This window comes from Cavia porcellus, unplaced genomic scaffold, assembly GCF_034190915.1.
Source record: "Cavia porcellus strain 051 isolate PalLab524CR breed Dunkin Hartley unplaced genomic scaffold, mCavPor4.1 scaffold_21, whole genome shotgun sequence".
In the NCBI taxonomy this organism is placed as follows: Eukaryota; Metazoa; Chordata; class Mammalia; order Rodentia; family Caviidae; genus Cavia; species Cavia porcellus.
In genome coordinates, this window is record NW_026947504.1 from 4,218,611 (window position 1) to 4,244,227 (window position 25,617).

Genomic DNA, 25,617 nt, shown 5'->3' on the forward strand with positions numbered 1-25,617 from the left:
AGAAACCTATCCTGCATTGCCACTGCATGTGTCCTGACCTCCCCATGCTGACCACCGTGTGGTGCTTTTCTCCATCCTACATTGCCACTCACTGCCTATCCTAAATCAGACCCTATGATTCACACGACTCCGTGATGTTTTTCTCACTCCTACTAGTGAATGTAATGTTACACACCCATACAATGCGCACCACCCCGCAATGTTTTTCAGAAACCTATCCTACATTGCCACACCATGTGTCCTGACCTCCCCATGCTGACCACCCCGTGTTGCTTTTCTCCATCCTACATTTCCACTCACTGCCTATCCTAATTGAGACACTATGATTCACACCACCCCGTGATGTATTTCTCACTCCTATTTGTGAATGTAATGTTACACACCCATACAATGCGCACCACCCCGCGATGTTTTTCAGAAACCTCTCCTACAGTGCCACTGCATGTGTCCTGACCTCCCCATGCTGACCACCCTGTGGTGCTTTTCTCCATGCTACATTGCCACTCACTGCTTATCCTAATTCAGACCCTAGGATTCACACCACCCCGTGATGTTTTTCTCACTCCTACTAGTGAATGTAATGTTACAAACCCATACAATGCGCACCATCCCGCGATGTTTTTCAGAAACCTATCCTACATTGCCACTGCATGTGTCCAGACCTCCACATGCTGACCACCACGTGGTGCTTTTCTCCATCCTACATTGCTACTCACTGCCAATCCTAATTCAGACCCTATGATTCACACCACCCCGTGATGTTTTTCTCACTCCTACTGGTCAATGTAATGTTACACACCCATGCAATGCGCACCACCCCGCGATGTTTTTCAGAAACGTATCCTACATTGCCACTGCATGTGTCCTAACCTCCCCATGCTGACTACCCCGTGGTGCTTTTCTTCATCCTATATTGCCACTCACTGCCTACCCTAATTGAGACAGTATGATTCACACCACCCCGTGATGTTTTTCTCACTCCTACTAGTGAATGTAATGTTACACACCCATACAATGCGCACCACCCCGCTCTGTTTTTCAGAAACCTATCCTACATTGCCACTGCATGTGTCCTGACCTCCCCATGCTGACCACCCCGTGGTGCTTTTCTCCATCCTACATTGCCACTCACTGCCTATCCTAATTCAGACCCTGTGATTCACCCCATCCCGTGATGTCTTTCTCACTCCTACTAGTGAATGTAGTTTTACACACCCATACAATGCGCACCAACCCACGATGTATTTCATAAACCTATCCTACATTGCCACTGCATGTGTCCTGACCTCCCCATGCTGACCACCCCGTGGTGCTTTTCTCCATCCTACGTTGCCACTCACTGCCTATCCTAATCCAGACACTATGATTCACACCACCCCGTGATGTTTTTCTCACTCCTACTAGTGAATGTAATGTTATACAACCATACAATGATCACCACCTCGCGATGTTTTTCAGAAACCTATCCAACAGTGCCACTGCATGTTTCCTGACCTCCCCATGCTGACAACCCCGTGGTGCTTTTCTCCATCCTACATTGCCACTCACTGCCTATCCTAATTCAGACCCTATGATTCACACCACCCCGTGATATTTTTCTCACTCCTACTAGTGAATGTAATGTTACACCCCCATACAATGCGCACGACCCCGCGATGTTTTTCTGAAACCTATCCTACATTTCCACTGCAAGTTTACTGACCTCCCCATGCTCACCAACTCGTGGTGCTTTTCTCCATCCTACATTGCCACTCACTGCGTATCCTAATTGAGACCCTGTGATTCACACCACCCCGTGATGTTTTTCTCACTCCTACTAGTGAATGTAATGTTACACACCCATACAATGCGCACCACCCCGCGATGTTTCATAAACCTCTCCTACATTGCCACTGCATGTGTCTTGACCTCCCCTTGCTGACCACCCCGTGGTGCTTTTCTCCATCCTACAATGCCACTCACAGTCTATCCTAATTCAGACCCTATGATTCACACCACCCCGTGATGTTTTTCTCACTCCTACTAGTGAATGTAATGTTACTCACCCATACAATGCGAACCACATCGCGATGTTTTTCAGAAACCTATCCTACATTGCCACTGCACGTGTCCTGACCTCCCCATGCTGACCACCCCGTGGTGCTTTTCTCCATCCTACATTGCCACTAACTGCCTATCCTCATTCAGACCCTATGATTCACACCACCCCGTGATGTTTTTCTCACTACTACTAGTAAATGTAATGTTACACACCCATGCAATGCGCACCACCCTCGATGTTTTTTAGAAACCTATCCTGCATTGCCACTGCATGTGTCCTGACCTACCCATGCTGACCACCCTGTGGTGCTTTTCTCCATCCTACATTGCCACTCAATTCCTATCCTAATTCAGACCCTATGATTCAGACTATCCCGTGATGTTTTTCTCACTCCTACTAGTGAATGTAATATAACACACCCATACAATGCGCACCAACCCGCGATGTTTTTCAGAAACCTATCCTACAATGCCACTGCATGTGTCAGGACCTCCCCATGCTGACCACCCCGTGGTGCTTTTCTCCATCCTACATTTCCACTCACTGCCTATCCTAACTCAGACCCTATGATTCACACCACCCCGTGATGTTTTTCTCACTCATACTAGTGAATGTAATGTTACACACCCATGCAATGCGCACCACCCCGCGATGTTTTTCAGAAACCTATTCTACATTGCCACTGCATGTGTCCTAACCTCCCCATGCTGACCAACCCTTCGTGCTTTTCTCCAACCAACATTGCCACTCACTGACTATCCTAATTCAGACCCTATGATTCACACCACCCCGTGATGTTTTTCTCACTCCTACTAGTGAATGTAATGTTACACACCCATGCAATGCGCACCATCCCGCGATGTTTTTCAGAAACCTATCCTACATTGCCACTGCATGTGTCCAGACCTCCACATGCTGACCACCACGTGGTGCTTTTCTCCATCCTACATTGCTACTCACTGCCAATCCTAATTCAGACCCTATGATTCACACCACCCCGTGATGTTTTTCTCACTCCTACTGGTCAATGTAATGTTACACACCCATGCAATGCGCACCACCCCGCGATGTTTTTCAGAAACGTATCCTACATTGCCACTGCATGTGTCCTAACCTCCCCATGCTGACTACCCCGTGGTGCTTTTCTTCATCCTATATTGCCACTCACTGCCTACCCTAATTGAGACAGTATGATTCACACCACCCCGTGATGTTTTTCTCACTCCTACTAGTGAATGTAATGTTACACACCCATACAATGCGCACCACCCCGCTCTGTTTTTCAGAAACCTATCCTACATTGCCACTGCATGTGTCCTGACCTCCCCATGCTGACCACCCCGTGGTGCTTTTCTCCATCCTACATTGCCACTCACTGCCTATCCTAATTCAGACCCTGTGATTCACCCCATCCCGTGATGTCTTTCTCACTCCTACTAGTGAATGTAGTTTTACACACCCATACAATGCGCACCAACCCACGATGTATTTCATAAACCTATCCTACATTGCCACTGCATGTGTCCTGACCTCCCCATGCTGACCACCCCGTGGTGCTTTTCTCCATCCTACGTTGCCACTCACTGCCTATCCTAATCCAGACACTATGATTCACACCACCCCGTGATGTTTTTCTCACTCCTACTAGTGAATGTAATGTTATACAACCATACAATGATCACCACCTCGCGATGTTTTTCAGAAACCTATCCAACAGTGCCACTGCATGTTTCCTGACCTCCCCATGCTGACAACCCCGTGGTGCTTTTCTCCATCCTACATTGCCACTCACTGCCTATCCTAATTCAGACCCTATGATTCACACCACCCCGTGATATTTTTCTCACTCCTACTAGTGAATGTAATGTTACACCCCCATACAATGCGCACGACCCCGCGATGTTTTTCTGAAACCTATCCTACATTTCCACTGCAAGTTTACTGACCTCCCCATGCTCACCAACCCGTGGTGCTTTTCTCCATCCTACATTGCCACTAACTGCGTATCCTAATTGAGACCCTGTGATTCACACCACCCCGTGATGTTTTTCTCACTCCTACTAGTGAATGTAATGTTACACACCCATACAATGCGCACCACCCCGCGATGTTTCATAAACCTCTCCTACATTGCCACTGCATGTGTCTTGACCTCCCCTTGCTGACCACCCCGTGGTGCTTTTCTCCATCCTACAATGCCACTCACAGCCTATCCTAATTCAGACGCTATGATTCACACCACCCCGTGATGTTTTTCTCACTCCTACTAGTGAATGTAATGTTACTCACCCATACAATGCGAACCACATCGCGATGTTTTTCAGAAACCTATCCTACATTGCCACTGCACGTGTCCTGACCTCCCCATGCTGACCACCCCGTGGTGCTTTTCTCCATCCTACATTGCGACTCAATGCCTATCCTCATTCAGACCCTATGATTCACACCACCCCGTGATGTTTTTCTCACTACTACTAGTAAATGAAATGTTACACACCCATGCAATGCGCACCACCCTCGATGTTTTTCAGAAACCTATCCTGCATTGCCACTGCATGTGTCCTGACCTCCCCATGCTGACCACCGTGTGGTGCTTTTCTCCATCCTACATTGCCACTCACTGCCTATCCTAAATCAGACCCTATGATTCACACGACTCCGTGATGTTTTTCTCACTCCTACTAGTGAATGTAATGTTACACACCCATACAATGCGCACCACCCCGCAATGTTTTTCAGAAACCTATCCTACATTGCCACACCATGTGTCCTGACCTCCCCATGCTGACCACCCCGTGTTGCTTTTCTCCATCCTACATTTCCACTCACTGCCTATCCTAATTGAGACACTATGATTCACACCACCCCGTGATGTATTTCTCACTCCTATTTGTGAATGTAATGTTACACACCCATACAATGCGCACCACCCCGCGATGTTTTTCAGAAACCTCTCCTACAGTGCCACTGCATGTGTCCTGACCTCCCCATGCTGACCACCCTGTGGTGCTTTTCTCCATGCTACATTGCCACTCACTGCTTATCCTAATTCAGACCCTAGGATTCACACCACCCCGTGATGTTTTTCTCACTCCTACTAGTGAATGTAATGTTACAAACCCATACAATGCGCACCATCCCGCGATGTTTTTCAGAAACCTATCCTACATTGCCACTGCATGTGTCCAGACCTCCACATGCTGACCACCACGTGGTGCTTTTCTCCATCCTACATTGCTACTCACTGCCAATCCTAATTCAGACCCTATGATTCACACCACCCCGTGATGTTTTTCTCACTCCTACTGGTCAATGTAATGTTACACACCCATGCAATGCGCACCACCCCGCGATGTTTTTCAGAAACGTATCCTACATTGCCACTGCATGTGTCCTAACCTCCCCATGCTGACTACCCCGTGGTGCTTTTCTTCATCCTATATTGCCACTCACTGCCTACCCTAATTGAGACAGTATGATTCACACCACCCCGTGATGTTTTTCTCACTCCTACTAGTGAATGTAATGTTACACACCCATACAATGCGCACCACCCCGCTCTGTTTTTCAGAAACCTATCCTACATTGCCACTGCATGTGTCCTGACCTCCCCATGCTGACCACCCCGTGGTGCTTTTCTCCATCCTACATTGCCACTCACTGCCTATCCTAATTCAGACCCTGTGATTCACCCCATCCCGTGATGTCTTTCTCACTCCTACTAGTGAATGTAGTTTTACACACCCATACAATGCGCACCAACCCACGATGTATTTCATAAACCTATCCTACATTGCCACTGCATGTGTCCTGACCTCCCCATGCTGACCACCCCGTGGTGCTTTTCTCCATCCTACGTTGCCACTCACTGCCTATCCTAATCCAGACACTATGATTCACACCACCCCGTGATGTTTTTCTCACTCCTACTAGTGAATGTAATGTTATACAACCATACAATGATCACCACCTCGCGATGTTTTTCAGAAACCTATCCAACAGTGCCACTGCATGTTTCCTGACCTCCCCATGCTGACAACCCCGTGGTGCTTTTCTCCATCCTACATTGCCACTCACTGCCTATCCTAATTCAGACCCTATGATTCACACCACCCCGTGATATTTTTCTCACTCCTACTAGTGAATGTAATGTTACACCCCCATACAATGCGCACGACCCCGCGATGTTTTTCTGAAACCTATCCTACATTTCCACTGCAAGTTTACTGACCTCCCCATGCTCACCAACCCGTGGTGCTTTTCTCCATCCTACATTGCCACTAACTGCGTATCCTAATTGAGACCCTGTGATTCACACCACCCCGTGATGTTTTTCTCACTCCTACTAGTGAATGTAATGTTACACACCCATACAATGCGCACCACCCCGCGATGTTTCATAAACCTCTCCTACATTGCCACTGCATGTGTCTTGACCTCCCCTTGCTGACCACCCCGTGGTGCTTTTCTCCATCCTACAATGCCACTCACAGCCTATCCTAATTCAGACGCTATGATTCACACCACCCCGTGATGTTTTTCTCACTCCTACTAGTGAATGTAATGTTACTCACCCATACAATGCGAACCACATCGCGATGTTTTTCAGAAACCTATCCTACATTGCCACTGCACGTGTCCTGACCTCCCCATGCTGACCACCCCGTGGTGCTTTTCTCCATCCTACATTGCGACTCAATGCCTATCCTCATTCAGACCCTATGATTCACACCACCCCGTGATGTTTTTCTCACTACTACTAGTAAATGAAATGTTACACACCCATGCAATGCGCACCACCCTCGATGTTTTTCAGAAACCTATCCTGCATTGCCACTGCATGTGTCCTGACCTCCCCATGCTGACCACCGTGTGGTGCTTTTCTCCATCCTACATTGCCACTCACTGCCTATCCTAAATCAGACCCTATGATTCACACGACTCCGTGATGTTTTTCTCACTCCTACTAGTGAATGTAATGTTACACACCCATACAATGCGCACCACCCCGCAATGTTTTTCAGAAACCTATCCTACATTGCCACACCATGTGTCCTGACCTCCCCATGCTGACCACCCCGTGTTGCTTTTCTCCATCCTACATTTCCACTCACTGCCTATCCTAATTGAGACACTATGATTCACACCACCCCGTGATGTATTTCTCACTCCTATTTGTGAATGTAATGTTACACACCCATACAATGCGCACCACCCCGCGATGTTTTTCAGAAACCTCTCCTACAGTGCCACTGCATGTGTCCTGACCTCCCCATGCTGACCACCCTGTGGTGCTTTTCTCCATGCTACATTGCCACTCACTGCTTATCCTAATTCAGACCCTAGGATTCACACCACCCCGTGATGTTTTTCTCACTCCTACTAGTGAATGTAATGTTACAAACCCATACAATGCGCACCATCCCGCGATGTTTTTCAGAAACCTATGCTACATTGCCAGTGCATGTTTCCTGACCTCCCCATGCTGACCACCTCTGGTGCTTTTCTCCATCCTACATTGCCACTCACTGCCTGTCCTAATTCAGACCCTATGATTCACACCACCCCGTGATATTTTTCTCACTACTACTAGTGAATGTAATGTTACACACCTATACAATGCGCACCACCCCGGGATGTTTTTCAGAAACCTATCCTACATTGCCACTGCATGTGTCCAGACCTCCACATGCTGACCACCCCGTCGTGCTTTTCTCCAACCTACATTGCCACTCACTGCCTATCCTAATTCAGACCCTATGATTCACACCACCCCGTAATGTTTTTCTCACTCCTACTAGTGAATGTAATATTACACACCCATAAAATGCGCACCACCCCACGATGTTTTTCAGAAACCTATCCGACAGTGCCACTGCATGTTTCCTGACCTCCCCATGCTGACCACCGCTTGGTGCTTTACTCCATCCTACATTGCCACTCACTGCCTATCCTAATTCAGACCCTATGATTCACACCAGCCCGTGATGTTTTTCTCACTCCTTCTAGTGAATGTAATGTTACACACCCATACAATGCACACCACCCCGCGATGTTTTTCAGAAACCTATCCTACATTGCCACTGCATGTTTCCTGACCTCCCCATGCTGACCACCCCGAGGTGCTTTTCTCCATCCTACATTGTCACTCACTGCCTACCCTAATTCAGACAGTATGATTCACACCAACCCGTGATGTTTTTCTCACCCCTACTAGTGAATGTAATGTTACATACCCATACAATGCGCACCACCCCCGATATTTTTCAGAAACCTATGCTACATTGCCACTGCATGTGTCCTGACCTCCCCATGCTGACCACCCCGTTGTGCTTTTCTCCATCCTACATTGCCACTCACTGTCTATCCTAATTCAGACCCTATGATTCACACCACCCCGTGATGTTTTTCTCACTCCTACTAGTGAATGTAATGTTACACACCCATACAAGGCGCACCACCCCGCGATGTTTTTAGAAACCTATCCTACATTGCCACTGCATGTGTCCTGACGTCCCCATGCTGACCACCCCATGGTGCTTTTCTCCATCCTACATTGCCACTCACTGCCTATCCTAATTCAGACCCTAAGATTCACACCACCCCGTGATGTTTTTCTCACTCCTACTAGTGAATGTAATGTCACACACCCATACAATGCGCACCACCCCGCGATGTTTTTCAGAAACCTATCCTACATTGCCACTGCATGTGTCCTGACCTCTCCATGCTGACCACCCCGTGGTGCTTTTCTCCATCCTACATTGCCACTCACTGCCTATCCTAATTCAGACCCTATGATTCACACAACCCCGTGATGTTTTTCTCACTCCTCCTAGTGAATGTAATGTTACACACACATACAATGCCCACCACCCCATGATATTTTTCAGAAAGCTAACTTACATTGACACTGCATGTTTCCTGACCTCCCCATGCTGACCACCCAATGGTGCTTTTCTCCATCCGACATTGCCACTCACTGCCCATCCTAATTCAGACCCTATGATTCACACTATCCCGTGATGTTTTTCTCACTCCTACTAGTGAATGTAATGTTACACACCCATACAATGCGCACCAACCCGCGATGTTTTTCAGAAACCTATCCTACAATGCCACTGCATGTGTCAGGACCTCCCCATGCTGACCACCCCGTGGTGCTTTTCTCCATCCTACATTTCCACTCACTGCCTATCCTAACTCAGACCCTATGATTCACACCACCCCGTGATGTTTTTCTCACTCATACTAGTGAATGTAATGTTACACACCCATGCAATGCGCACCACCCCGCGACGTTTTTCAGAAACCTATCCTACATTGCCACTGCATGTGTCCTAACCTCCCCATTCTGACCAACCCGTCGTGCTTTTCTCCAACCTACATTGCCACTCACTGCCTATCCTAATTCAGTCCCTATGATTCACACCACCCCGTGATGTTTTTCTCACTCCTACTAGTGAATGTAATGTTACACACCCATACAATGCGCACCACCCCGCGAAGTTTTTCAGAAACCTATCCTACATTGCCACTGCATGTGTCCTGACCTCCCCATGCTGACCACCCCGTGGTGCTTTTCTCCATCCTACATTGCCACTCACTGCCTATCCTAATTCAGACCCTGTGAGTCACCCCATCCCGTGATGTCTTTCTCACTCCTACTAGTGAATGTAATGTTACACACCCATACAATGCGCACCAACCCGCGATGTATTTCAGAAACCTATCCTACATTGCCACTGCATGTGTCCTGACCTCCCCATGCTGACCACCCCGTAGTGCTTTTCTCCATCCTACGTTGCCACTCACTGCCTATCCTAATTCAGACACTATGATTCACACCACCCCGTGATGTTTTTCTCACTCCTACTAGTGAATGTAATGTTATACAAACATACAATGATCACCACCCCGTGATGTTTTTCAGAAACCTATCCAACAGTGCCACTGCATGTTTCCTGACCTCCCCATGCTGACCATCCCATGGTGCTTTTCTCCATCCTACATTGCCACTCACTGCCTATCCTAATTCAGACCCTATGATTCACACCACCCCGTGATATTTTTCCCACTCCTACTAGTGAATGTAATGTTACACCCCCATACAATGCGCACCACCCCGCAATGTTTTTCAGAAACCTATCCTACCTTTCCACTGCAAGTTTACTGACCTCCCCATGCTGACCAACCCGTGGTGCTTTTATCCATCCTACATTGCCACTCACTGCGTATCCTAATTGAGACCCTATGATTCACACCACCCCGTGATGTTTTTCTGACTCCTACTAGTGAATGTAATGTTTCACACCCATACAATGCGCACCACCCCGCGATGTTTCATAAACCTCTCCTACATTGCCACTGCATGTGTCTTGACCTCCCCTTGCTGACGACCCAGTGGTGCTTTTCTCCATCCTACATTGCCACTCACTGCCTATCCTAATTCAGACCCTATGATTCACACCACCCCGTGATGTTTTTCTCACTCCTACTAGTGAATGTAATGTTACTCACCCATACAATGCGAACCACATCGCGATGTTTTTCAGAAACCTATCCTACATTGCCAATGCACGTGTCCTGACCTCCCCATTCTTACCACCCCGTGGTGCTTTTCTCCATCCTACATTGCCACTCACTGCCTATCCTCATTCAGAACCTATGATTCACACCACCCCGTGATGTTTTTCTCACTACTACTAGTGAATGTAATGTTACACACCCATGCAATGCGCACCCCCCCCGATGTTTTTCAGAAACCTATCCTGCATTGCCACTGCATGTGTCCTGACCTCCCCATGCTGACCACCGTGTGGTGCTTTTCTCCATCCTACATTGCCACTCACTGCCTATCCTAATTCAGACCCTATGATTCACACCACCCCGTGATGTTTTTCTCACTCCTACTAGTGAATGTAATGTTACACACCCATACAATGCGCACCAACCCGGGATGTTTTTCAGAAACCTATCTTACATTGCCACTGCATGTGTCCTGACCTCCACATGCTGACCACCCCGTGGTGCTTTTCTCCATCCTACATTGCCACTCACTGCCTATCCTAATTCAGACCCTATGATTCACACAACGCCGTGATGTTTTTCTCACTCCTACTAGTCAATGTAATGTTACACACCCATGCAATGCGCACCACCCCGCGATGTTTTTCAGAAACGTATCCTACATTGCCACTGCATGTGTCCTGACCTCCCCCTGCTGACCACCCCGTGGTACTTTCCTCAATCCTACATTGCCACTCACTGCCTATCCTAATTCAGACCCTATGATTCACACGACCCCGTGATGTTTTTCTCACTCCTCCTAGTGAATGTAATGTTACACACACATACAATACGCACCACTCCATGATATTTTTCAGAAAGCTAACTTACATTGACACTGCATGTTTCCTGACCTCCCCATGCTGACCATCCAATGGTGCTTTTCTCCATCCGACATTGCCACTCACTGCCCATCCTAATTCAGACCCTATGATTCACACTATCCCGTGATGTTTTTCTCACTCCTACTAGTGAATGTAATGTTACACACCCATACAATGCGCACCAACCCGCGATGTTTTTCAGAAACCTATCCTACAATGCCACTGCATGTGTCAGGACCTCCCCATGCTGACCACCCCGTGGTGCTTTTCTCCATCCTACATTTCCACTCACTGCCGATCCTAACTCAGACCCTATGATTCACACCACCCCGTGATGTTTTTCTCACTCCTACTAGTGAATGTAATGTTACACACCCATGCAATGCGCACCACCCCGCGATGTTTTTCAGAAACCTATCCTACATTGCCACTGCATGTGTCCTAACCTCCCCATGCTGACCAACCCGTCGTGCTTTTCTCCAACCTACATTGCCACTCACTGCCTATCCTAATTCAGACCCTATGATTCACACCACCCCGTGATGTTTTTCTCACTCCTACTAGTGAATGTAATGTTACACACCCATACAATGCGCACCACCCTGCGATGTTTTTCAGAAACGTATCCTACATTGCCACTGCATGTGTCCTGACCTCCCCATGCTGACCTCCCCGTGGTACTTTTCTCCATCCTACATTGCCACTCACTGCCTATCCTATTTCAGACCCTATGATTCACACCACCCCGTGATGTTTTTCTCACTCCTCCTAGTGAATGTAATGTTACACACACATACAATGCGCACCACCCCATGATATTTTTCAGAAAGCTAACTTACATTGACACTTCATGTTTCCTGACCTCCCCATGCTGACCACACAATGGTGCTTTTCTCCATCCGACATTGCCACTCACTGCCCATCCTAATTCAGACCCTATGATTCACACTATCCCGTGATGTTTTTTTCACTCCTACTAGTGAATGTAATGTTACACACCCATACAATGCGCACCAACCCGCGATGTTTTGCAGAAACCTATCCTACAATGCCACTGCATGTGTCAGGACCTCCCCATGCTGACCACCCCGTGGTGCATTTCTCCATCCTACATTTCCACTCACTGCCTATCCTAACTCAGACCCTATGATTCACACCACCCCGTGATGTTTTTCTCACTCATACTAGTGAATGTAATGTTACACACCCATGCAATGCGCACCACCACGCGATGTTTTTCAGAAACCTGTCCTACATTGCCACTGCATGTGTCCTAACCTCCCCATGCTGACCAACCCGTCGTGCTTTTCTCCAACCTACATTGCCACTCACTGCCTATCCTAATTCAGACCCTATGATTCACACCACCCCGTGATGTTTTTCTCACTCCTACTAGTGAATGTAATGTTACACACCCATACAATGCGCACCACCCCGCGATGTTTTTCAGAAACCTATCCTACATTGCCACTGCATGTGTCCAGACCTCCACATGCTGACCACCCCGTGGTACTTTTCTCCATCCTACATTGCCACTCACTGCCTATCCTAATTCAGACCCTATGATTCACACCACCCCGTGATGTTTTTCTCACTCCTCCTAGTGAATGTAATGTTACACACACATACAATGCGCACCACTCCATGATATTTTTCAGAAAGCTAACTTACATTGACACTGCATGTTTCCTGACCTCCCCATGCTGACCACCCAATGGTGCTTTTCTCCATCCGACATTGCCACTCACTGCCCATCCTAATTCAGACCCTATGATTCACACTATCCCGTGATGTTTTTCTCACTCCTACTAGTGAATGTAATGTTACACACCCATACAATGCGCACCAACCCGCGATGTTTTTCAGAAACCTATCCTACAATGCCACTGCATGTGTCAGGACCTCCCCATGCTGACCACCCCGTGGTGCTTTTCTCCGTCCTACATTCCCACTCACTGCCTATCCTAACTCAGACCCTATGATTCACACCACCCCGTGATGTTTTTCTCACTCCTACTAGTGAATGTAATGTTACACACCCATGCAATGCGCACCACCCCGCGATGTTTTTCAGAAACCTATCCTACATTGCCACTGCATGTGTCCTAACCTCCCCATGCTGACCAACCCGTCGTGCTTTTCTCCAACCTACATTGCCACTCACTGCCTATCCTAATTCAGACCCTATGATTCACACCACCCCGTGATGTTTTTCTCACTCCTACTAGTGAATGTAATGTTACACACCCATACAATGCGGACCACCCCGCGATGTTTTTCAGAAACCTATCCTACATTGCCACTGCATGTGTCCTGACCTAGCCATGCTGACCACCCCGTGGTGCTTTTCTCCATCCTACATTGCCATTCGCTGCCTATCCTAATTCAGACCCTGTGATTCACCCCATCCCGTGATGTTTTTCTCACTCCTACTAGTGAATGTAATTTTACACACCCATACAATGCGCACCAACCCACGATGTATTTCATAAACCTATCCTACATTGCCACTGCATGTGTCCTGACCTCCCCATGCTGACCACCCCGTAGTGCTTTTCTCCATCCTACGTTGCCACTCACTGCCTATCCTAATTCAGACACTATGATTCACACCACCCCGTGATGTTTTTCTCACTCCTACTAGTGAATGTAATGTTATACAACCATACAATGATCACCACCCCGCGATGTTTTTCAGAAACCTATCCAAAAGTGCCACTGCATGTTTCCTGACCTCCCCATGCTGACAACCCCGTGGTGCTATTCTCCATCCTACATTGCCACTCACTGCCTATCCTAATTCAGACCCTATGATTCACACCACCCCGTGATATTTTTCTCACTCTTACTAGTGAATGTAATGTTACACCCCCATACAATGCGCACCACCCCGCGATGTTTTTCTGAAACCTATCCTACATTTCCACTGCAAGTTTACTGACCTCCCCATGCTGACCAACCCGTGGTGCTTTTCTCCATCCTACATTGCCACTCACTGCGTATCCTAATTGAGACCCTGTGATTCACACCACCCCGTGATGTTTTTCTCACTCCTACTAGTGAATGTAATGTTACACACCCATAGAATGCGCACCACCCCGCGATGTTTCATAAACCTCTCCTACATTGCCACTGCATGTGTCTTGACCTCCCCTTGCTGACCACCCCGTGGTGCTTTTCTCCATCCTACAATGCCACTCACAGCCTATCCTAATTCAGACCCTATGATTCACACCACCCCGTGATGTTTTTCTCACTCCTACTAGTGAATGTAATGTTACTCACCCATACAATGCGAACCACATCGCGATGTTTTTCAGAAACCTATCCTACATTGCCACTGCACGTGTCCTGACCTCCCCATGCTGACCACCCCGTGGTGCTTTTCTCCATCCTACATTGCCACTAACTGCCTATGCTCATTCAGACCTATGATTCACACCACCCCGTGATGTTTTTCTCACTACTACTAGTAAATGTAATGTTACACACCCATGCAATGCGCACCACCCTCAATGTTTTTCAGAAACCTATCCTGCATTGCCACTTCATGTGTCCTGACCTCCCCATGCTGACCACCCTGTGGTGCTTTTCTCCATCCTACATTGCCACTCACTTCCTATCCTAATTCAGACCCTATGATTCAGACTATCCCGTGATGTTTTTCTCACTCCTACTAGTGAATGTAATGTAACACACCCATACAATGCGCACCAACCCGCGATGTTTTTCAGAAACCTATCCTACAATGCCACTGCATGTGTCAGGACCTCCCCATGCTGACCACCCCGTGGTGCTTTTCTCCATCCTACATTTCCACTCACTGCCTATCCTAACTCAGACCCTATGATTCACACCACCCCGTGATGTTTTTCTCACTCATACTAGTGAATGTAATGTTACACACCCATGCAATGCGCACCACCCCGCGATGTTTTTCAGAAACCTATTCTACATTGCCACTGCATGTGTCCTAACCTCCCCATGCTGACCAACCCTTCGTGCTTTTCTCCAACCAACATTGCCACTCACTGACTATCCTAATTCAGACCCTATGATTCACACCACCCCGTGATGTTTTTCTCACTCCTACTAGTGAATGTAATGTTACACACCCATACAATGCGCACCATCCCGCGATGTTTTTCAGAAACCTATCCTACATTGCCACTGCATGTGTCCAGACCTCCACATGCTGACCACCACGTGGTGCTTTTCTCCATCCTACATTGCTACTCACTGCCAATCCTAATTCAGACCCTATGATTCACACCACCCCGTGATGTTTTTCTCACTCCTACTAGTCAATGTAATGTTACACACCCATGCAATGCGCACCACCCCGCGATGTTTTTCAGAAACGTATCCTACATTGCCACTGCATGTGTCCTGACCTCCCCATGCTGACCACCCCGTGGTACTTTTCTCCATCCTACATTGCCACTCACTGCCCATCCTAATTCAGACCCTATGATTCACACCACCCCGTGATGTTTTTCTCACTCCTCCTAGTGAATGTAATGTTACACACACATACAATGCGCACCACTCCATGATATTTTTCAGAAAGCTAACTTACATTGACACTGCATGTTTCCTGACCTCCCCATGCTGACCACCCAATGGTGCTTTTCTCCATCCGACATTGCCACTCACTGCCCATCCTAATTCAGACCCTATGATTCACACTATCCCGTGATGTTTTTCTCACTCCTACTAGTGAATGTAATGTTACACACCCATACAATGCGCACCAACCCGCGATGTTTTTCAGAAACCTATCCTACAATGCCACTGCATGTGTCAGGACCTCCCCATGCTGACCACCCCGTGGTGCTTTTCTCCGTCCTACATTTCCACTCACTGCCTATCCTAACTCAGACCCTATGATTCACACCACCCCGTGATGTTTTTCTCACTCCTACTAGTGAATGTAATGTTACACACCCATGCAATGCGCACCACCCCGCGATGTTTTTCAGAAACCTATCCTACATTGCCACTGCATGTGTCCTAACCTCCCCATGCTGACCAACCCGTCGTGCTTTTCTCCAACCTACATTGCCACTCACTGCCTATCCTAATTCAGACCCTATGATTCACACCACCCCGTGATGTTTTTCTCACTCCTACTAGTGAATGTAATGTTACACACCCATACAATGCGCACCACCCCGCGATGTTTTTCAGAAACCTATCCTACATTGCCACTGCATGTGTCCTGACCTCCCCATGCTGACTACCCCGTGGTGCTTTTCTCCATCCTACATTGCCACTCACTGCCTATCCTAATTCAGACCCTGTGATTCACCCCATCCCATGATGTCTTTCTCACTCCTACTAGTGAATGTAATTTTACACACCCATACAATGCGCACCAACCCACGATGTATTTCATAAACCTATCCTACATTGCCACTGCATGTGTCCTGACCTCCCCATGCTGACCACCCCGTGGTGCTTTTCTCCATCCTACGTTGCCACTCACTGCCTATCCTAATTCAGACACTATGATTCACACCACCCCGTGATGTTTTTCTCACTCCTACTAGTGAATGTAATGTTATACAACCATACAGTGATCACCACCTCGCGATGTTTTTCAGAAACCTATCCAACAGTGCCACTGCATGTTTCCTGACCTCCCCATGCTGACAACCCCGTGGTGCTTTTCTCCATCCTACATTGCCACTCACTGCCTATCCTAATTCAGACCCTATGATTCACACCACCCCGTGATATTTTTCTCACTCCTACTAGTGAATGTAATGTTACACCCCCATACAATGCGCACGACCCCGCGATGTTTTTCTGAAACCTATCCTACATTTCCACTGCAAGTTTACTGACCTCCCCATGCTCACCAACCCGTGGTGCTTTTCTCCATCCTACATTGCCACTAACTGCGTATCCTAATTGAGACCCTATGATTCACACCACCCCGTGATGTTTTTCTCACTCCTACTAGTGAATGTAATGTTACACACCCATACAATGCGCACCACCCCGCGATGTTTCATAAACCTCTCCTACATTGCCACTGCATGTGTCTTGACCTCCCCATGCTGACCACCCCGTGGTGCTTTTCTCCATCCTACAATGCCACTCACAGCCTATCCTAATTCAGACCCTATGATTCACACCACCCCGTGATGTTTTTCTCACTCCTACTAGTGAATGTAATGTTACTCACCCATACAATGCGAACCACATCGCGATGTTTTTCAGAAACCTATCCTACATTGCCACTGCACGTGTCCTGACCTCCCCATGCTGACCACCCCGTGGTGCTTTTCTCCATCCTACATTGCGACTCAATGCCTATCCTCATTCAGACCCTATGATTCACACCACCCCGTGATGTTTTTCTCACTACTACTAGTAAATGAAATGTTACACACCCATGCAATGCGCACCACCCTCGATGTTTTTCAGAAACCTATCCTGCATTGCCACTGCATGTGTCCTGACCTCCCCATGCTGACCACCCTGTGGTGCTTTTCTCCATCCTACATTGCCACTCACTTCCTATCCTAATTCAGACCCTATGATTCACACCACCCCGTGATGTTTTTCTCACTCCTACTAGTGAATGTAATATTACACACCCATACAATGCGCACCACCCCGCGATGTTTTTCAGAAACCTTTCCGAAAGTGCCACTGCATGTGTCCTGACCTCCCCAGGCTGACGACCCCGTGGTGCATTTCTCCATCCTACATTGCCACTCACTGCCTATCCTAATTCAGACCCTTTGATACACACCACCCCGTGATGTTTTTCTCACTCCTACTAGTGAATGTAATGTTACACACCCATACAATGCGCACCACCCCGCAATGTTTTTCAGAAACCTATCCTACATTGCCACACCATGTGTCCTGACCTCCCCATGCTGACCAACCCGTGTTGCTTTTCTCCATCCTACATTTCCACTCACTGCCTATCCTAATTGAGACACTATGATTCACACCACCCCGTGATGTATTTCTCACTCCTATTTGTGAATGTAATGTTACACACCCATACAATGCGCACCACCCCGCGATGTTTTTCAGAAACCTCTCCTACAGTGCCACTGCATGTGTCCTGACCTCCCCATGCTGACCACCCTGTGGTGCTTTTCTCCATGCTACATTGCCACTCACTGCTTATCCTAATTCAGACCCTAGGATTCACACCACCCCGTGATGTTTTTCTCACTCCTACTAGTGAATGTAATGTTACAAACCCATACAATGCGCACCATCCCGCGATGTTTTTCAGAAACCTATGCTACATTGCCAGTGCATGTTTCCTGACCTCCCCATGCTGAGCACCTCTGGTGCTTTTCTCCATCCTACATTGCCACTCACTGCCTGTCCTAATTCAGACCCTATGATTCACACCACCCCGTGATATTTTTCTCACTACTACTAGTGAATGTAATGTTACACACCTATACAATGCGCACCACCCCGGGATGTTTTTCAGAAACCTATCCTACATTGCCACTGCATGTGTCCAGACCTCCACATGCTGACCACCCCGTCGTGCTTTTCTCCAACCTACATTGCCACTCACTGCCTATCCTAATTCAGACCCTATGATTCACACCACCCCGTAATGTTTTTCTCACTCCTACTAGTGAATGTAATATTACACACCCATAAAATGCGCACCACCCCACGATGTTTTTCAGAAACCTATCCGACAGTGCCACTGCATGTTTCCTGACCTCCCCATGCTGACCACCGCTTGGTGCTTTACTCCATCCTACATTGCCACTCACTGCCTATCCTAATTCAGACCCTATGATTCACACCAGCCCGTGATGTTTTTCTCACTCCTTCTAGTGAATGTAATGTTACACACCCATACAATGCACACCACCCCGCGATGTTTTTCAGAAACCTATCCTACATTGCCACTGCATGTTTCCTGACCTCCCCATGCTGACCACCCCGAGGTGCTTTTCTCCATCCTACATTGTCACTCACTGCCTACCCTAATTCAGACAGTATGATTCACACCAACCCGTGATGTTTTTCTCACCCCTACTAGTGAATGTAATGTTACATACCCATACAATGCGCACCACCCCCGATATTTTTCAGAAACCTATGCGACATTGCCACTGCATGTGTCCTGACCTCCCCATGCTGACCACCCCGTTGTGCTTTTCTCCATCCTACATTGCCACTCACTGTCTATCCTAATTCAGACCCTATGATTCACACCACCCCGTGATGTTTTTCTCACTCCTAATAGTGAATGTAATGTTACACACCCATACAGTGCGCACCACCCCGCGATGTTTTTCAGAAACCTATGCTACATTAACACTGCATGTGTCCTGACCTCCCCATGCTGACCACCCCGTCGTGCTTTTATCCATCCTACATTGCCACTCCCTGCCTTTCCTAATTCAGGCCCTATGATTCACACCACCCCGTGATGTTTTTCTCACTCCTACTAGTGAATGTAATGTTACACACCCATACAAGGCGCACCACCCCGCGATGTTTTTAGAAACCTATCCTACATTGCCACTGCATGTGTCCTGACGTCCCCATGCTGACCACCCCATGGTGCTTTTCTCCATCCTACATTGCCACTCACTGCCTATCCTAATTCAGACCCTAAGATTCACACCACCCCGTGATGTTTTTCTCACTCCTACTAGTGAATGTAATGTCACACACCCATACAATGCGCACCACCCCGCGATGTTTTTCATAAACCTATCCTACATTGCCACTGCATGTGTCCTGACCTCCCCATGCTGACCACCCCGTGGTGCTTTTCTCCATCCTACATTGCCACTCACTGCCTATCCTAATTCAGACCCTATGATTCACACCACCCCGTGATGTTTTTCTCACTCCTCCTAGTGAATGTAATGTTACACACACATACAATGCCCACCACCCCATGATATTTTTCAGAAAGCTAACTTACATTGACACTGCATGTTTCCTGACCTCCCCATGCTGACCACCCAATGGTGCTTTTCTCCATCCGACATTGCCACTCACTGCCCATCCTAATTCAGACCCTATGATTCACACTATCCCGTGATGTTTTTCTCACTCCTACTAGTGAATGTAATGTTACACACCCATACAATGCGCACCAACCCGCGATGTTTTTCAGAAACCTATCCTACAATGCCACTGCATGTGTCAGGACCTCCCCATGCTGACCACCCCGTGGTGCTTTTCTCCATCCTACATTTCCACTCACTGCCTATCCTAACTCAGACCCTATGATTCACACCACCCCGTGATGTTTTTCTCACTCATACTAGTGAATGTAATGTTACACACCCATGCAATGCGCACCAACCCGGGATGTTTTTCAGAAACCTATCTTACATTGCCACTGCATGTGTCCTGACCTCCACATGCTGACCACCCCGTGGTGCTTTTCTCCATCCTACATTGCCACTCACTGCCTATCCTAATTCAGACCCTATGATTCACACAACGCCGTGATGTTTTTCTCACTCCTACTAGTCAATGTAATGTTACACACCCATGCAATGCGCCCCACCCCGCGATGTTTTTCAGAAACGTATCCTACATTGCCACTGCATGTGTCCTGACCTCCCCCTGCTGACCACCCCGTGGTACTTTTCTCAATCCTACATTGCCACTCACTGCCTATCCTAATTCAGACCCTATGATTCACACGACCCCGTGATGTTTTTCTCACTCCTCCTAGTGAATGTAATGTTACACACACATACAATACGCACCACTCCATGATATTTTTCAGAAAGCTAACTTACATTGACACTGCATGTTTCCTGACCTCCCCATGCTGACCATCCAATGGTGCTTTTCTCCATCCGACATTGCCACTCACTGCCCATCCTAATTCAGACCCTATGATTCACACTATCCCGTGATGTTTTTCTCACTCCTACTAGTGAATGTAATGTTACACACCCATACAATGCGCACCAACCCGCGATGTTTTTCAGAAACCTATCCTACAATGCCACTGCATGTGTCAGGACCTCCCCATGCTGACCACCCCGTGGTGCTTTTCTCCATCCTACATTTCCACTCACTGCCTATCCTAACTCAGACCCTATGATTCACACCACCCCGTGATGTTTTTCTCACTCCTACTAGTGAATGTAATGTTACACACCCATGCAATGCGCACCACCCCGCGATGTTTTTCAGAAACCTATCCTACATTGCCACTGCATGTGTCCTAACCTCCCCATGCTGACCAACCCGTCGTGCTTTTCTCCAACCTACATTGCCACTCACTGCCTATCCTAATTCAGACCCTATGATTCACACCACCCCGTGATGTTTTTCTCACTCCTACTAGTGAATGTAATGTTACACACCCATACAATGCGCACCACCCCGCGATGTTTTTCAGAAACGTATCCTACATTGCCACTGCATGTGTCCTGACCTCCCCATGCTGACCTCCCCGTGGTACTTTTCTCCATCCTACATTGCCACTCACTGCCTATCCTAATTCAGACCCTATGATTCACACCACCCCGTGATGTTTTTCTCACTCCTCCTAGTGAATGTAATGTTACACACACATACAATGCGCACCACCCCATGATATTTTTCAGAAAGCTAACTTACATTGAAACTTCATGTTTCCTGACCTCCCCATGCTGACCACACAATGGTGCTTTTCTCCATCCGACATTGCCACTCACTGCCCATCCTAATTCAGACCCTATGATTCACACTATCCCGTGATGTTTTTTTCACTCCTACTAGTGAATGTAATGTTACACACCCATACAATGCGCACCAACCCGCGATGTTTTTCAGAAACCTATCCTAAAATGCCACTGCATGTGTCAGGACCTCCCCATGCTGACCACCCCGTGGTGCTTTTCTCCATCCTACATTTCCACTCACTGCCTATCCGAACTCAGACCCTATGATTCACACCACCCCGTGATGTTTTTCTCACTCATACTAGTGAATGTAATGTTACACACCCATGCAATGCGCACCACCACGCGATGTTTTTCAGAAACCTGTCCTACATTGCCACTGCATGTGTCCTAACCTCCCCATGCTGACCAACCCGTCGTGCTTTTCTCCAACCTACATTGCCACTCACTGCCTATCCTAATTCAGACCCTATGATTCACACCACCCCGTGATGTTTTTCTCACTCCTACTAGTGAATGTAATGTTACACACCCATACAATGCGCACCACCCCGCGATGTTTTTCAGAAACCTATCCTACATTGCCACTGCATGTGTCCAGACCTCCACATGCTGACCACCCCGTGGTACTTTTCTCCATCCTACATTGCCACTCACTGCCTATCCTAATTCAGACCCTATGATTCACACCACCCCGTGATGTTTTTCCTACTCCTCCTAGTGAATGTAATGTTACACACACATACAATGCGCACCACTCCATGATATTTTTCAGAAAGCTAACTTACATTGACACTGCATGTTTCCTGACCTCCCCATGCTGACCACCCAATGGTGCTTTTCTCCATCCGACATTGCCACTCACTGCCCATCCTAATTCAGACCCTATGATTCACACTATCCCGTGATGTTTTTCTCAATCCTACTAGTGAATGTAATGTTACACACCCATACAATGCGCACCAACCCGCGATGTTTTTCAGAAACCTATCCTACAATGCCACTGCATGTGTCAGGACCTCCCCATGCTGACCACCCCGTGGTGCTTTTCTCCGTCCTACATTCCCACTCACTGCCTATCCTAACTCAGACCCTATGATTCACACCACCCCGTGATGTTTTTCTCACTCCTACTAGTGAATGTAATGTTACACACCCATGCAATGCGCACCACCCCGCGATGTTTTTCAGAAACCTATCCTACATTGCCACTGCATGTGTCCTAACCTCCCCATGCTGACCAACCCGTGGTGCTTTTCTCCAACCTACATTGCCACTCACTGCCTATCCTAATTCAGACCCTGTGATTCACCCCATCCCGTGATGTCTTTCTCACTCCTACTAGTGAATGTAATTTTACACACCCATACAATGCGCACCAACCCACGATGTATTTCATAAACCTATCCTACATTGCCACTGCATGTGTCCTGACCTCCCCATGCTGACCACCCCGTAGTGCTTTTCTCCATCCTACATTGCCACTCACTGCCTATCCTAATTCAGACACTATGATTCACACCACCCCGTGATGTTTTTCTCACTCCTACTAGTGAATGTAATGTTATACAACCATACAATGATCACCACCCCGCGATGTTTTTCAGAAACCTATCCAACAGTGCCACTGCATGTTTCCTGACCTCCCCATGCTGACAACCCCGTGGTGCTATTCTCCATCCTACATTGCCACTCACTGCCTATCCTAATTCAGACCCTATGATTCACACCACCCCGTGATATTTTTCTCACTCTTACTAGTGAATGTAATGTTACACCCCCATACAATGCGCACCACCCCGCGATGTTTTTCTGAAACCTATCCTACATTTCCACTGCAAGTTTACTGACCTCCCCATGCTGACCAACCCGTGGTGCTTTTCTCCATCCTACATTGCCACTCACTGCGTATCCTAATTGAGACCCTGTGATTCACACCACCCCGTGATGTTTTTCTCACTCCTACTAGTGAATGTAATGTTACACACCCATACAATGCGCACCACCCCGCGATGTTTCATAAACCTCTCCTACATTGCCACTGCATGTGTCTTGACCTCCCCTTGCTGACCACCCCGTGGTGCTTTTCTCCATCCTACAATGCCACTCACAGCCTATCCTAATTCAGACCCTATGATTCACACCACCCCGTGATGTTTTTCTCACTCCTACTAGTGAATGTAATGTTACTCACCCATACAATGCGAACCACATCGCGATGTTTTTCAGAAACCTATCCTACATTGCCACTGCACGTGTCCTGACCTCCCCATGCTGACCACCCCGTGGTGCTTTTCTCCATCCTACATTGCCACTAACTGCCTATCCTCATTCAGACCCTATGATTCACACCACCCCGTGATGTTTTTCTCACCACTACTAGTAAATGTAATGTTACACACCCATGCAATGCGCACCACCCTCGATGTTTTTCAGAAACCTATCCTGCATTGCCACTGCATGTGTCCTGACCTCCCCATGCTGACCACCCTGTGGTGCTTTTCTCCATCCTACATTGCCACTCACTTCCTATCCTAATTCAGACCCTATGATTCAGACTATCCCGTGATGTTTTTCTCACTCCTACTAGTGAATGTAATGTAACACACCCATACAATGCGCACCAACCCGCGATGTTTTTCAGAAACCTATCCTACAATGCCACTGCATGTGTCAGGACCTCCCCATGCTGACCACCCCGTGGTGCTTTTCTCCATCCTACATTTCCACTCACTGCCTATCCTAACTCAGACCCTATGATTCACACCACCCCGTGATGTTTTTCTCACTCATACTAGTGAATGTAATGTTACACACCCATGCAATGCGCACCACCCCGCGATGTTTTTCAGAAACCTATTCTACATTGCCACTGCATGTGTCCTAACCTCCCCATGCTGACCAACCCTTCGTGCTTTTCTCCAACAAACATTGCCACTCACTGACTATCCTAATTCAGACCCTATGATTCACACCACCCCGTGATGTTTTTCTCACTCCTACTAGTGAATGTAATGTTACACACCCATACAATGCGCACCATCCCGCGATGTTTTTCAGAAACCTATCCTACATTGCTACTGCATGTGTCCAGACCTCCACATGCTGACCACCACGTGGTGCTTTTCTCCATCCTACATTGCTACTCACTGCCAATCCTAATTCAGACCCTATGATTCACACCACCCCGTGATGTTTTTCTCACTCCTACTAGTCAATGTAATGTTACACACCCATGCAATGCGCACCACCCCGCGATGTTTTTCAGAAACGTATCCTACATTGCCACTGCATGTGTCCTGACCTCCCCATGCTGACCACCCCGTGGTACTTTTCTCCATCCTACATTGCCACTCACTGCCCATCCTAATTCAGACCCTATGATTCACACCACCCCGTGATGTTTTTCTCACTCTTCCTAGTGAATGTAATGTTACACACACATACAATGCGCACAACTCCATGATATTTTTCAGAAAGCTAACTTACATTGACACTGCATGTTTCCTGACCTCCCCATGCTGACCACCCAATA